The 14,557-nt window shown below is 37.1% G+C and overlaps 1 protein-coding gene across 3 annotated transcripts in view; it reads right to left on the bottom strand.

The window, feature by feature from the left end:
* Positions 1-14,557, bottom strand: part of CEP97 (centrosomal protein 97) — a 63,458-nt gene that overhangs the window by 47,980 nt on the left and 921 nt on the right. The gene's annotated exons all lie outside the window — the stretch shown is intronic.

Genomic DNA, 14,557 nt, shown 5'->3' with positions numbered 1-14,557 from the left:
AAAAAAGAAAATTACAGACCAATATCCCTGATGAATGTAGATGCAAAAATACTCAATAAAATATTAGCAAACCGAATTCAAAAATACACCAAAAGGATCATACACCATGACCTAGTGGGATTCATCCCAGGGATGCAAGGATGGTGCAACATTTGAAAATCCATCAACATCATCCACCACATCAATGAAAAGAAGGACAAAAATCACATGATCATCTCCATAGATGTTGAAAAAGCATTTGACAAAATTCAACATCCATTCATCAACAAAATGGGTATAGAGGGCAAGTATCTCAACATAATAAAGGCCATATATGATAAACCCACAGCCAACATCATACTGAACAGCGAGAAGCTGAAAGCTTTTCCTCTGAGATCGGGAACAAGACAGGGATGCCCACTCTCCCCACTGTTATTTAACATAGTACTGGAGGTCCTAGCCATGGCAATTAGACAAAACAAAGAAATACAAGGAATCCAGAGTGGTAAAGAAGAAGTTAAACTGTCACTATTTGCAGATGACATGATATTGTACATAAAAAACCCTAAAGATTCCACTCCAAAACTACTAGAACTGATACAGGAGTAGAGCAAAGTTGCAGGATACAAAATTAACACACAGAAATCTGTGGCTTTCCTATACACTAACAATAAACCAATAGAAAGAGAAATCAGGAAAACAACTCCATTCACAATTGCATCAAAAAGAATAAAATACCTAGGAATAAACCTAACCAAAGAAGTGAAAGACTTATATCCTGAAAACTACAAGACACTCTTAAGAGAAATCAAAGGGGACACTAACAAATGGAAAGTCATCCCATGCTCTTGGCTAGGAAGAATTAATATAATCAAAATGGCCATCCTGCCCAAAGCAATATACAGATTTGATACAATCCCTATCAAATACCAGCAACATTCTTCAACGAACTGGAACAAATAGTTCAAAAATTCATATGGACACACCAAAGACCCCGAATAGCTAAATCAATCCTGAGACAGAAGAATAAAGTGGGGGGGGGGATCTCACTCCCCAACTTCAACCTCTACTACAAAGCCATAGTAATCAAGACAATTCGGTACTGGCACAAGAACAGAGACACAGACCCGTGGAACAGATTAGACTCCAGACATTAACCCAAACATATATGGTCAAGTAACATTTGATAAAGGAGCCATGGACATACAATGGGGGAAATGACAGTCTCTTCAACAGATGGTGCTGGCAAAACTGGACAGCTACATATAAGAGAATGAAACTGGACCATTGTCTAACCCCATACAAAAAAGTAAATTCGAAATGGATCAAACAACTGAATGTAAGTCATGAAACCATAAAACTCTTAGGAAAAAACATAGGCAAAAATCGCTTGGACATAAACATGAGTGACCTCTTCTTGAACATATCTCCCCAGGCACAGAAAACAAAAGCAAAAATGAACAAGTGGGACTATATTAAGCTGAAAAGCTTCTGTACAGCAAAAGACACCATTAATAGAACAAAAAGGTACCCTACAGTATGGAAGAATATATTTGTAAATGACAGATCCGATAAAGGCTTGACATTCAAAATATATAAAGAGTTCACCCACTTCAATAAACAAAAAACAAATAATTCAATTAGAAAATGGGCAGAGGAACTGAACAGACAGTTCTCGAAAAAAGAAATACAGATGACCAACAGACACATGAAAAGATGCTCCACATCGCTAATTATCAGAGAAATGCAAAATAAAACTACAATGAGATATCACCTCACACCAGTAAGGATGGGTACCATCCAAAAGACAAACAACAACAAATGTTGGCAAGGTTGTGGAGAAAGGGGAACCCTCCTACACTGCTGGTGGGAATGTAAATTACTTCAACCATTGTGGAAAGCAGTATGGAGGTTCCTCAAAATGCTCAAAATAGACTTACCATTTGACCCAGGAATTCCACTCCTAGGAGTTTACCCTAAGAATGCAGCACTCCAGTTTGAAAAAGACAGATGCACCCGTATGTTTATCGCAGCACTATTTACAATAGCCAAGAATTGGAAGCAACCTAAGTGTCCATCAGTAGATGAATGGATAAAGGAGATGTAGTATATATACACAATGGAATATTATTCAGCCACAAGAAGAAAACAAATCCTACCATTTGCAACAACATGGATGGAGCTAGACGGTATTATGCTCAGTGAAATAAGCCAAGCGGAGAAAGAGAAATACCAAATGATTTCACTCATCTGTGGAGTATAAGAACAAAGGAAAAACTGAAGAACAAAACAGCAGCAGAATCACAGAACCCAAGAATGGACTAATAGGTACCAAAGGAAAAGGGACTGGGGAGGATGGGTGGGTAAGGAGGGAGAACGGGGTAGAAGAAGAAAGGGGGTATTATGATTAGCATGCATAATATGGTGGGTGGGAGAAAGGGGAGGGCTGTGCAACACAGAGAAGACAAGTAGTGATTCTACAAAATTTTGCTATGCTGATGAACAGTGACTGTAATGGGGTTTGTGGTGGGGACTTGGTATAGGGGAGAGCCTGGTAAACATAATATTCTTCATGTAATTGTAGATTAATGATAACCAAAAAAAAAGAGAAAGAAAAGGGGGATTACTCCCTGATAGCATAAAACTAACTGCAAATCAACGATTAATGCATGCTTTACATATCCTTAATTTTGATCTTTTAAAGGGTGTCAGATGATCAGCTATGGAAGTACATTTTTCTTATAATATTCCTTTCTCTTAAAAAAAAAAAAAAGCAGTTCCTGTGTGGTGATCTCCAATAGGTTCTTCACAATGGTATAAAGGTCATATCAAAGTGTGGCCAAAGGGTTTTTTTGTGTTTATACAGAGGATCAAAGCCTAATCTGGCTACCCAGAAAACAAATTAAGATACGATATGAAGAAGAACTTCCAACATCAACATCCTCTGGAAGAGTCATTCCAGAAGATGATCATCAAAAAACTTCAACAAAGATCCTGGCGCTGTTGCAGTTGTAGCTGCATTCATCCCACCGGTTCCTGGACTTGCCATTGGAATAAAGAAGGAGATATCTAAGCTGATCTGTGCATACAGTAAAACAACAAATTTGACTGGATCTATACTGTTGGAACTCAACCAAAAATTAGGAGAAGTGCAAGTTGCAGTGCTCCAAAATTGTGTGACTATAGACTATCTACTGTTAAAAGAACATATGGGATGTGAACAGTTCCCAGGAATGTGTTGTTTTAATTTGTCTGATTTTTCTCAAACTATTCAAATTCAGTTAGACAATATCCATCATATCATTGATAAGTTTTCACAAATGCCTAGGGTACCTAACTGGTTTTCTTGGTTTCACTGGATATGGCTGGTAATTGTAGGTCTGCTTTTGTTATGTAGCTGTATTCCTATTATGTTAATGTGTGTACACAATTTAATTAGTAGTTTAAAACCTATGCATGCTTATGTTACTCTACAAGAAGATATGTCAAAGAAATAATCAATCTTCCCATGTTTTCTTCCATCTGCTAGTTCTATAGCTTTTCTTCTTCCTAATTACAACCCTTTAGTAGAATTCAAGCCTCATATCAAAAATTACCGAGTATCGTAATTCTTCCAAGTGGTAAAGATACCTCAAGACAAATGCTGGGCATAGAAGCCACAGGGCATAAATCTGCAAAGAAGGAAAAAGCTAACCTTTTCAAACAATACTGCTTCTCTCTCACTTATCAACTTTACATTTCCCTGTATGGCCCCGGAGGATGACTGGTTAGCCAGAGACGGGTAAGATTCCTCAAGGGAGGAACAACCTAAGACAGGCACATTCTCAGGGGGGCCATCAGGTGAGAAATTGGGGATCAACAGAGGTGAGGCTTAGAACCTCACCCCCCCGTTTTGAGAGAAATCTTCTGCATCTGTGGATGTTTTGTTGCCCTTGTCTAGCTTCGATTAATACTAGTCTATAGACACACACCTGATCATCTACATTTGCCTTCTTACAGCACTAAATTATGTTTTCTACCTTTATCTTGCATCTACCTACCACTTCAGCATTTTATTAAAATAACAATAATAATAATAAGGGAGAAATGTGGGATTCACATATAAATCAAGTATAAAAATCAAATGAATAATCATATCTGACTTGATTATTTATAGTTCATAATGCGTGATCAAAACCAAAAGTTTCTGTGTATGACTGCCCTTGCACTGTTCACCATGTAAGAACTTATTCACTATGTAAGAACTTGTTCACCATGTAAGAACTTGTTCGGTATGCTTCAGAAGATTAGAGACTGTTGAGAATTAGGCTTGGGGTTGATTAATGATTGTGCATTGAGTCCACTATACAGAATTTTATTGTTGTTAACCATTTGGTCAATAAATATGAGAGATGCCCTCTCAAAAAAAAAAACTTATGACTTTTCTTCCTTCCTAGTTAAAAGAGGATAATATCAAATGGAAATATATAAAGTATATTGATATGCTGAGGAATGCAAATAAATATGTCAACTTTTTCTTTACCGAAATTGTATTTTCAAAGCTTTGAAATCGCTAAGATTTTCATATTCAACTACAACCCAGGCTATAATACAGATGAACTATGAATAACAATCTCTTTCAACTCAAAAGGCTACTTTATATACATATTCTGTAGCAGGGGTTGACAAACTATAGTCTGTAGGCCAAATCCAGCCAGCCATCTGCTTTTCATGGTTTTTACTTTTAAAGTGACTGGGAAAAAGTCAAAAGAATAGTAGTATTTCATGACACATAAAATTATGTTATTCAAATTTTAAAATTCACAAATAAAATTTTATTGGACTATGTAAACATACTTGCTTATTGTCTATGGCTGCTTTTACAGTGTACAACAGAGTACTCATGACTGAGACCCTATATGGCATTCCTATCACTTCATCCAGCTGCCACACACTACAGTACAAATCACAGGAACATTTTTACTTGATAGCACTTCAAGTGTCATACATAATACCATACCACGTGTCTTGCTAATGGATTTAAGCCCCCGGCAAGTTCGCTATGTATTCAATGTGACCAAAGAAATTGACAGCAAAACGTTCTTGGGGTGAAAGGGTTTATACCCAACTTTATTCCCACAGTGACAGGTCCATCACTAGAATGCTGTCCACTCAGAGCAAGTCTGCATGTAGCAAGCCAGTCTCTGCCCCTGGACCTCTGTCCCCGCAGCCATCTCAGCCTTTGTCCTCGGCGCTGCTAATACTCCAGTCTCTGCTCTCCTGCAGCCATGCGCCATGCCACCTGCCACCCAGAGCACTGGGCAGAGCTCTTTATATAGAGTCAATAGCAAGGTATTGCTCACACAGGTAGTGAGCTAGCAGGCCAGGGCCAGGTGAGAATCCTGGCCATAGGAACCTTCATTTATCCACAAGATGAAACACTTGCAATGGAATATGATGACAGGGAATAACTGAACCCTAATTAAGAGAAAGCTTATCCTCTATCTGCCAAAAAAAGAATTTCATTCCCTTTAGTAGACTTGTTTTACAAAAACCTGTACTCAGTATTATTATATTTTAAATTTCATCAATGAAAATGTTGTGGAGATTAGTTTTCTCTCCAGTTAAATGCCTATATAATATCCTTAATTTTGCCTTAGCCCACAAAGCTTGAAATATTTACTATTTGCAGATTTGTTGTAAAGGAAGTAAAATCTGAGTAGCAAATTGGCCAGTGGAGAGATTTTCAGCCAAAGAAGAGAGCTGGGGCCCATGCGTGAGAACCAATAGAATTTGTGAAAAATAATAAGTAGTTACTTCATACTAAGTCATGAAAACCTGTTTTGTTCCTCATGTTTTTTAAACCAACCTGTAATACCACATTCTTCCAAAAGATGGCTTCCTTTATTAATGTTCCAAAATTTTATTATGCATTATTTCCTACAGAAAATTTTATAGAATTTTACAGTCAACACTCATGAAATCACCACTTTGATACTCGTATCAGCATTTTAGTATGGTTGTTTTTTCACAATCTATTCATCTACCTATCCCTTCCTCTTGTTTTTTAATGTATAATACACTGTACACTTCCCCCTGTGTAGTCCAAGTTTTTCATTAACTACTGCTTCAATATTTATTAAGCTTCCTTTTAAAGTAAAATTACATACAATGAAATGCTTAAATCTTAATGAAACATTCCCTGAGTTGTGACAAGCTGTGTAATTAACCCCAAACCTATAAAGATAGAGAAATTACCATTAACAGAAAGTTCCCTTATACCCTTATCATTCAACCTTTCCCCTCCCATCCAGAAACAACCACTGGTCTGATTTTTTTTTCCATCATAGGTTAGTTTTGCATGTTGCAGAACTTGATATATACAGAATCATACAGTATGTACTTTTTTTGTAAGGCTTTTTTCACTTAGCATAATATTTTGTTACTCACGTTGATGTGTAAATCAATAGTTTATTCCATTTTACTTCTGAGTAGTTGTCCATTGTACAAATACATATTATAGTTCGCTTATATACTCACCTATGGATGGGGCACCTAGATGTTCCCTGTGTGTACTATGAATAAACTTTCTTGTATGAAGTATTTTTTTTTTTGCTTTAAGATTGTTTTTAATTACAAATAGTACAGGTGGTGCTTATTTTTCCTATTTTTCAGGATTAAATTGTGGGATTTAAAATTTTCAGTCCCTAAGCACATTGCAACTGTTTAAAACTTTTTATCACGAAAAGTAATTAAAAGAGTACATAACAATAAAAAGGTATTTTAATGAACCCTCTTACTCAAGCCCAGCTTCAACTATTATCCACTCCTGGTCATTTTTTCATCCATGTCCTTACCCACTGGCCCCTCCCTCTTATTATTTTAAGGTAAATCCCAACTATCATGTTATTTCAGCTGTAAATATTTAGTATGTATCTGGAAATACAAGAACTCCTTTGTTATTAAACGTAATCACAGTACAATAATACCTAAATGATTAACAGCATATCTTAGTATCATCAAAAATCCAATCAATATGCAAATTACCCCTATGGTCTGTCCAGCATGTTGGTTAAAATCAGGTTGCTCAAATAAGGTCTGTAAATTGCAATTGGCTGGGGAAGTTCTTAAAGTTCTTTTAATCTGTAGGCAGAGCCAACTTCAAGATGTGCAACCAATGCAGTCTCACTGGTGCAATGCTTAGACTCATCCCATACTGGGGATTAATGCTCTGCAATCACTATTATTAAAGTCTTAATAATTGTGCCTTTGAATTTGTGTTTGTAAGTGAAGTATAATAGGACGATAGAGCATGTGCCTGGGGCCTAGAGACTCAGCTCACAGGTGGGCCCCCTTCTTGTTGCCTCCTCACTTTGAAAGTTTGGACTCTAGAGGGCAGCTGATTTCTTCAATTAGATGATGCACCTCCGTGCCCCCCTCACTTGCAGCACCACCAAGCATTCCCCAAGCAGCTTAATGTCCAACGCCATCCAGGATCCAGGTGCATAACACATCCTATGGAATTGCCAGTTTGCTCTGGGTTAAGCCAGGAGGAGGGCAAAAGGAGATAGCTGGCTTGACTTCCTGCCCCAGCTGGGGTACAGAATTTAGGTCGAGGACTTTTCAGGACAGAGAACCCTAGAGCTGGTGGGCCTTGTGTGTTCTGTACATGTGTCAAGTCACAGGGCAGGTCCCTGTGCACCTGTGAGAACTGCAGGTCCCAACAAATGTCCTCACTTGAGGGAGCTTAACCTTATTAAATAGCAAATGTAAAACTACCCTAACAGGTTGAGAGATAGATAGCATAAGAAAGGAAATAGCTTAATATTTTAGTACCTTTCATGTTATCTTTTCCCTGATCTTTGAAGAAGGGACCCCACACTTTCATTTTATACTGGGCCCTGATAATTATTTATGCAGCTAGTCCTCTCTCTAAATTCTAATCTCTCTCTCTCTCTCATCCTTCAATTTACATGTTGCTGAATAACTTAAATAATCTTGAAGACGCCAGTTGCATCCCTTTGGAGTCATTCCACATGTTCCTGTCTCCTGTATTTCATAATACTTAGGTATGAAGACATTACTAGATTTGGATTTTTTAAAAATAATGCTTTATACTTTTTTATTTTAAGAACACTTGTTTAATTTTAATGCTTATTTTTTTAAAGCTTCATAATTTTTAATGCTGTATAATTTTTAAACCTAGGTATTTTCTAATCTAGTTACTAGGTATTTCTTTCAAAGTCATCTCTGAAGTCAGTGCTTGAGTTGCGATTGACCAGCCTGCTGGGAACTATGGTAGGTGATTCTAAGAAGGAAGGATGCTTTCCCCCCACACCTGAGAAGAGAATGCTACTGGAAGAAAACACTAAAGAAATACTTATGTCATTCCAAAGGCATTTATGTTTACAAATTCCTGTCATTGTCTCACTTAAAATTACGTGGCTTGTAGCATGGTCAAAACTCTTCCACGGGTGTTTGGAAAATGACTTGTGAACCTTAAAATAAAAGTCAGTTATTTTACTAGCAAAATGAGTTTATTTGAGAATTTGGAAAAAGCAAATGATGGCAAACCATAAGCAAGTCCCAGAAGACAAAGGGAAGTTCAGCTTTTATTAAGTTATAGGAGGAAATTTGAGGAGAGTTGTTTTTAACAAAAGTTCACTGAAGAACAAGGGTTTGAGACTTTGGAGGTTTCTTAGTGACTAAAAGTGGTGGTTAGTGTTTTGTTGCTGGGAAGGGAGCTTGTCCTTCTTTTTCTTAAAAGCGGAGATAAAATTCCTATATGTAAAGTGTCCTCCTTTACTCAAATAAAAGAAATCAGAAATGAAAGAGGCAAAATTACACCACCACAGAAATACAAACAATAAGATTATTGTGAAAAATTATATATATGCCAACAAATAGGACAATGTAGAATAAATGGATAAATTCCTAGAAACACAATCTTCACTAAGCCTGAACCAGGAAGAAACAGAAAGTTTGAACAGATTGATTACTAGTAATGAAATTGAATCAGTAATCAAAAACTCCCAACAAACAGAAGTCCAGAACCAGATGGCTTCACAGGTGAATCCTACCAAACATTTGAAGAAGAGTTAATGCCTCTTCTACTCAAACTATTCCAAGAAGTTGAAGAGGAAGGAAACCTTTCAAATTCAATTTTACCAGGCCAGCATCATATTGATACCAAAACCAGACAAAACTGCTGCAAATAAAGAAAATTACAGACCAATACTGCTGATGTGCACAGAGGCCAAAATTCTCTTAGCAAACCCAATTCAAAATTTATTAACAATGCTCAACAAAGTGGGTATAGAGGGAATATATATAAACATAATAAAAGCTATATATGACAAACCCACAGCTAAATCACACTCAATGGTAAAAGTTGAAAACTTCCCTCTAAGACCAGGAACAAGACAAGGATTCCCATTCTCACCATTTCTATACATAGCACTGGATGTCCTAGCCATAACAATGAGACAAGAAGAAGAAAGAAAAGGCATCCAAATTGGTAAGCAAGAAGTAAAACAGTTACTATTTTGACAGTTAAAGATGATATGATACTATATATAGAAAACCTTAAAGAATCCATCAAAAAACTATTATAATAACTGAATTCAGTAAAGTAGCAGGATACAAATCAATATACAGAAATCTGTTGCATTTTGACATACAAATAATGAGCAGAAAGAGAAATTATGAAATCAATGCCATTTATAGTTGCATTAAAAAGAATAAAATACCTAGGAATAAATCTAACCATGGAAGTAAAAGATCTGTACTCTGAAAAGTGTAAAACATTGATAAAAGAAATTGAAGACACAAATGGAAAATTATTCCATGCCCATTGATAGGAAGAATTAATATTGTTAAAATGGTCATACTGCCCAAAGCAATCTACATAGTAAATGCAATCCCTCTTAAAATATCAATGAATTTTTTTTACAGCTAGAGCAAATAATCCTAAAATTTGGAACCACAAAAGACCCTGGAGAGCGAAAGCAATCTTCAGAAAGAAGAACAAAGTTGGAGATATCATGCTCCCTGATTTCAAATTATACTATAAATGTATAGCAATCAAAACAGTATGCTACTGGTACAAAAACAGATACATAGATCAATTTAACAGAATAGAGAGCCCAGAAATAAACCCATGCTTACACAGTCAATTATTCTATGACAAAGGTGGCAAGAATATGCAATGGGGAAAAGACAGTCTCAATATTTAAATGGCATTGGTTAAAGTGGACAGCTACATGTAAAAAATGAAACTGGATCACCTTACACCATATAAGCAAATAGACTTAAAATGGTTTAAATAGCTAAATATAAGACCTGAAACCATAAAACTCCAGAAGAAAAATAGGCGGTAAACTACTGAACATCAGCATTAGTAATTTTTTTTTTAATGGATGTCTTGCTAGGCAAAGGAGACAAAATAAAATATAAGTAGGACTATATTGTAAGGTAAAAATCGAGCCGAAAAAGCCAGAGACGGGTAAGATTCCTCAAGGGAGGAACAACCTAAGACAGGCACAGTCGCAGGGGGGTCATCAGGTGAGAAATTGGGGATCAACAGAGGTGAGGCTTAGAACCTCACCCCCCCGTTCTGAGAGAAATCTTCTGCATACGTGGATGTTTTATTGCCCTTGTCTAGCTTGGATTAACACATAGTCTACAGACACACACCTGATCATCTACATTTGCTCTCTTACAACACTAAACTATGTTTTCTACCTTTATCTTGTATCTACCTACCACTCCAGCATTTTATTAAAAATAATAATAATAAAGAGAGAAATGTGGTATCCACATATAAATCAAGTATAAAAACCAAATGAGTATTCATATTTGAACTGACTGTTTATAGTTCATAATGCATGAGCAAAACCGAAAGTTTCTGTGATGACTGCCCTTGTACTGTTCACTATGTAACTTATTCATTATGTAAGAATTTGTTCTCCATGTAAGAACTTGTTTGTTATGCCTCAGAAGATTGGAGACTGACGAAAATTAGGCTTGGGGTGAATTAATGATTGTGCATTGAGCATTGAGTCCCCTATACAGAATTTTATTGTTGTTAACAACCATTTGATCAATAAATACGAGAGATGCCCTCACAAAAAAAAAAAAAAAAAAGGACAGACTTCCAATGGTAAAATAAATAAGTAACCGGGATGTAATGTATAGCATAAGGAATATAGTCAAGATATTGTAACAGCTTGGTAGGGTGATAGCTGGAACCTAGAATTATGTATATAAATGTTTTATCACTGTGTTGTACACTTGAAACTAATGCAATGTAATACTGTGCGTCAACTACCCTTCAATAAAAAATAATTATCTAAAAAAAAAAAAAAATCGAGCTGAAATAACCAGGTGAGGAGGCTACAAAGGAGCCAAAAGTTTAATAGGGCACAATCCCAGGTGATGTTTGCCACTGGTCTGGTTAGTTACAGGCTGGAGAAGTCATGCCCAGCAGGGCAGGCAGTGAGATTTTAAAGAAGGTAGGGGAAGGGAGAGAATAGGTTTACAGCAGCAGGAGGAATGGCTAGCCTAAGGCACCTTTTCCAGGTTGGGAGGGGGCAGCAGCTGGGGATTTTGGCATGTCATCAGGCCGGAATCTGTTGGTCTTTTTAGGGCTGAGGTCGTCCGAAGTGCTCACCCCTCCCTCCTGTGCCTCCAGCCTTACATATATCAAACTAAAAATCTTTTCCACAGCAAAGGAAACCATCAATTTAAAAAAGAAAAAGGAAACCTACAGTAAGGATAATGTATTTGTACATGATATATCCAATAAGGGGCTAATGTCCAATATATATGAAGGACTCATACAACTCAACACCAAAAAAATAAAACATTCCAGTTAAAAAATGGGCAGAGGAACTGAATATTTTTCCAAAGAAGACATACAGATGGCCAACAATGAAGAGATGCTCAACCTCACTAGTCATCAAAACAAAACCACAACACAAAACCACAGTGAGGTATCACGTCACACCAGTCAGAATGGTCATTATCCAAAAGTAAAGAAATAACAAGTATTGGTGAGGACGTGGAGAAAAGGGAACCCTCCTACACTGTTGGTGGGAATGTAAACTGGTGCAGCCACTATGGAAAGCAATACGGAGATTTCTCAAAAAATTAAAAATAGAAATACCACATTTCCATATTTCTGGCAAGTTCATGTCTAGGAATTTACCCCTAAAAAACAAAATCACTAATTCAAAAAGATATATGCACCCCTATGTTTATTGCATTATTATTTACAATAGCCAAGCTATGGAAGCAGCCCAAGTGTCCACTGATAGATGAATGGATAAAGATGTGGTACATATATACAATGGAATATTGCTCAGCCATTAAAATAATGAAATCTTGCCACCTGCCGCAACATGGATGGACCTAGAGGATAGTATTATGTAAGTAAATAAGCCAGGCAAAGAAAGAAATACCTGTATATATGACTTCACTTATATGTGGAATCTAAAACACAGACAACAGACTGTTGGTTACCATTAAGGAGGGATGTGGGGAATGGATGAACTAATTGATAACTAATTGATGAACTAAGGGATAAAGAGGTACAAATATCAATTTATAAATTAGTCACATGAATGGAAACATAACATGGGGGACATAGCCAATAATACTGTACTATCTTAGTATAGTGACAGAGGATAACTACACAAGTGGTACCTGTGTGAGAGCTTCCCCTTCAGGGCTTCCTATTTTAAATGAGGTTGCCTTTTCTCATTTTCACAGTCATGGATCTCTCCTTTGACCTCATCTGCTCAGCCCCCTTTAATCAACTCCCCTATCTCTTAAATATTTGTATTTTCTTTTTTGCTGAGTCACTTTCTCAGGGGTAGGGGGTTGGGAGGAGGTGGTAGACACAGAGATGCACTATCCAGATTCCTCACGTAAGGGCTTGCTACTCAACAATGGGCATCAATTGTGGGTCAGTAGAATCCTCCAGCTGTCAGTGAGGTCTAGCTTAGCTGCTGAGAACCACTTCACTTAAGTCATAACCTCTCTGGGGTAGCCCACATCTGGAGACTAAGAAAGATGGGGGGGATAAAGAAGGTTGATCATTTGGCCAAACAGGATACTCTGACAGGCAATAATTGTTCCACAGCTCCTGGCAGGGTTGACTGAGGTTTAGTTGGGTCAGTAATGTATTTAACTTCTTCTACCTAACACTGCTTTCTTCTCCTTCCTTTCAAAGGATTTGATCACTAATAAATATCTTGCATCCTAACCTCAGTCTTAATAAGTCCTTCCAAAGAAACCAGCCTGTGACAATAGGTGATGTTATCCCATCATTCCACTTTGACCTATAGGTCCTTTACTCCTAAAACATTTCCTTTTCCAAACACTCCTCTGAACTTGCTTAACTTCCCACTACACAGCTCCACTTTAATGTCCTGTGGGCATCTTTAGAAGTCTTTCCAAAACTGACCCTTTTCCCCACAAACATGCTTCTTCCTCTTACCTGTAGTCTTTTGACAAATGATACCACTATTCACTAAGTCACCATCCATCTTCACAACGTCCTTACCTCCTTTATTATCTATTGTTACGTTAACAAATTATTCCCAAAATATAGTAGTGTAAAACAATAAAAACAAAAACCCCAAAAGAGGGTTTATCTAGGAGGAATCTGGTAAAGCTAGGAACATGTTCTGCCCCAGAGTCTCCTGAGGGAACATGGATACCTTGATTTCAGCCCTGCAATAATAATTTCAGACTTCTGGCCTCAGAACTGGGTAAGAATACATATCTGATGTTTTAAGCTACCAAGTACAGAAACCACAGGAAACTAATACAGCAGGTGAGTGTGTATAAGAAATGAAGAAGCCATGAAGAATGCTCTGTTCTCAGAAGGTATATAGAAACTGAGCACTTTCAGTATTGCTCCATAAATAAATAAAAAGGAACGAGTGCAGCTGAGTATTTTGCCTGTAATAGAGACTGTAAGGATAAAGTTATCAGTATTTATGGATGGTACTGAAAACTGTGCTTTATGACAGTCTATAAAATGCCTTTAAGAGTGTCTATATAATTTCTTCTTATTCTAAGAGTGAGGATAATTTAAGGTGTGATACAGGCAGTGTGTTAAGAACCCTGAAATGGCAGCTCCAGAATGCCCTCTAGGAAGGAATAAAAGAGGTAAAATCCCTAAAACCTAGTTTCCTGCTTTTCCTCCATAGAGCAAGTCAGGCCAAATAGAACTTTGAAGACCAGTAAAACAAAATCTTTCTAAAACGCTTGAGAAGGGACTATAAATTCTGGGTTTCTATGGACCAAATTCCCACAGTTAAATTTTGACTCCATCTGCTACTCACATACAGCTGTCTGTGCCTTGGAGCTGTGGAAGCCAGCACTATTCTAGAAAGATTTTTTAAAATAATCAAACATTTGTTTAAGCAGCAGTGTTTTAAAACAGAATTGGATAAATACCAGAGTTGAGTAAGTTCACCAAACCAAGGAAGCCTGAGGCAGCCATTTACCCATGGTCTATTTAGACAATGTCTTCCAAGTAATCTCAATAGCTGGTCAGAGTTGGTAAGGCCATTAAATAAATACCTCC

Source organism: Manis pentadactyla, chromosome 1, assembly GCF_030020395.1.
Source record: "Manis pentadactyla isolate mManPen7 chromosome 1, mManPen7.hap1, whole genome shotgun sequence".
Lineage (NCBI taxonomy): Eukaryota > Metazoa > Chordata > Mammalia > Pholidota > Manidae > Manis > Manis pentadactyla.
Note: the sequence above shows the minus strand (reverse complement) of the source record. Positions and strands in the feature narration are given on the sequence as shown.